Below are 2,334 nucleotides of genomic sequence, written 5' to 3'. Positions count from 1 at the left end.
CCCAAAAGGCCACTTATGTGAATAGTAGGGATGATGATCAGTATACCCCTCTTTGAGAAGCCTACGGTGGACACTTAGACATTGTCAGTGAGTTGGTGTCTCAAGTGGCACATGCAATAACTGTAGATCACTGGACACTCCTGAACAGTGCATATACGTGGAATAATACCAGAGTGGCTTCTTTCTTACTTCATCATGATACAGATACCAATGCCCAAACTAAAGGACTCTTTTTTTTTTTATTATTATTTTTGGTCTGGTCGTGGGGCCTGAACTCTGGGCCTGGACGCTGTCCCTCATCTCTTCAGCTCAAGGCTAGCGCTCTACCACTTGAGCCACAGCACCACTTCCCGCTTTTTTTTTCTGCTTATGTGGTGCTGAAGAATCGAACCTAGGGCCTCATGTATGCAAGGCAAGCGCTCTACCACTGAGCCACTTTCCCAGCCCAAATATTTTTGTTTGTTTGATTTTTGTTGTTGTTGTGGGTTTTTTTTTTTTTTTTGGTCGGTCATGGGGCTTGAATTCTGGTCCTGGAGCTATCCCTGTGATCTTCAGCTCAAGGTGAGCCCTCTACCACTTGAGACACAGCTCCACTTCCAGTTTTCTAGTGGTTTATTTGAGATAAGAGTACCACAGATTTTCCTTCCCAGGCTGGCTTTGAAACATGATCCTCAGATCTCAGTCTCCTGTGCAGCTAGGATTATAGGCATGAACCACCAGTGCCCGGCAGCACCAATATTTTACTGTAAAAATTCATTGATTCCGCGGAATTCTTCCAAGTGAATTGCCTGCCTTGGATGGAAAAATGTATTCAATAGTTTTTGTAAACATGTACAATAATTTCTTCAGTGTTTGTGATTTTCTAATAAGAAATAATTTTAATATACCTGTTGAAATGAGTAGTACAGAAACCAAAATATTTCTGGTGCTTGTCTGAAAAAGTATATTTTAAAATATTCTATATTCTATGTTTGCATAATGTTCATAATTTATTTTCTCCTATATATACTTTGAATTCTATATTATTTTATAATATATACGTTCATTAATGTGTCCTTTCCGATTGTATTCCATATAGAAACAGTTTGATTCCTTTTTTTCTAGGTCTTTATTATTTTTCTTTGGCATAAAATGACAATGTTGTCTAATTTGAAAAGTTTTGTAAAGTTTATGCTATGTAAACGCCTTTCTGAGGTGATTTAATACACTGATGTCAAACTAAATTTGATTATATGAATTACGTGTATTGTTACACTTGTAATTTTGTAATCAACTTTTTAATCACTTTTTTCATTTCTTGCATCTGAAGAATGAAAAATATGGAATACTTCTCAAATTTTCATATTATCCTTGTGCAAGTGCCATGTTAATCTCTGTATTGTAATTTGAGTATACGTGCTGCGGAAGCATGTAATATCCTCTAATTATAATAGTTAATGATGCAATCTTTATACAGGCTTATATCTATGGGTGCCTACTTGTAACAAGGAAACCTTATTGTTCCTAACAATGCTATCGATCTTATTTCCCTAAAATTCTGTGAATAGTGGAAAAAATTATATTCATCAGTCAATTGCTCACATTTGCAAACGTTTTTGCCAATGAATATCTTGTCTTTTTATTTGGAATTTGATCATACTCTCTATTATTTATAGTTAGGTCCAAAGGTGATGGCTTTTTCAAGTACTTATTTATCCAGCTTTGTGGACCTAATGGATTCAAACTAAGCGTTGCTTAAGAGCTACTTCTAAACTTCTTCAGTTGACATTTTCCCAAATGAGGTGTTACTGGAACAAATGTCTACCTGAGCCTTTACCCTTCTTCCATGTGGGAACAGACCAACCAGAATACCTTACCCTGACAGCAAAGATTTTCTTACTAGAACAAAACTAATCTTGGTTACAAGGGATCATAGAGAGATGAACAGTTCAAACAGAACTGTTCAGACGAGAAGGTATTTTATCAAAATATAATTGTTTATTATACCTTTCATTTAAAAGTAGCTAAAGCCAAGAAGGTGAAAAAATTGTTTGTATCCATGATTACTTAATGTCCTGGCCTGTCTGTAAGTTCCTAGCAGGAACTTACACTACTGCCTTTTTATCACCAAATATTTTCATAGTTGCAGGAGAAGTGCATATGTTTCTCCTCATTATTAGGCATTAAATTGATAATGTTTTAATCACAGTGTTTCCTCTTGCCTCCATGCTGTAAATCTACAAATGATAAAGCTTTAGGTCTAATTCTATCAAACACTGAAGTAGAGATAATGGAATCATACTTTAAAACAGAGTTGCCTTTGATACAGTAACTACAACAGAACAATACAAAATG

At 35.4% G+C, this 2,334-nt stretch overlaps 1 pseudogene; it reads right to left on the bottom strand.

Moving 5' to 3' along the window:
• Positions 1-1,313: 1,313 nt before the first annotated feature.
• On the bottom strand, positions 1,314-1,410 carry LOC138818320 (U6 spliceosomal RNA; annotated as a pseudogene).
• Positions 1,411-2,334: the final 924 nt, after the last annotated feature.

The sequence above is a fragment of the Dipodomys merriami genome, unplaced genomic scaffold (genome assembly GCF_024711535.1).
Source record: "Dipodomys merriami isolate MVZ:Mamm:240054 unplaced genomic scaffold, mDipMer1.0.p SCAF_733, whole genome shotgun sequence".
NCBI lineage: Eukaryota > Metazoa > Chordata > Mammalia > Rodentia > Heteromyidae > Dipodomys > Dipodomys merriami.
Note: the sequence above shows the minus strand (reverse complement) of the source record. Positions and strands in the feature narration are given on the sequence as shown.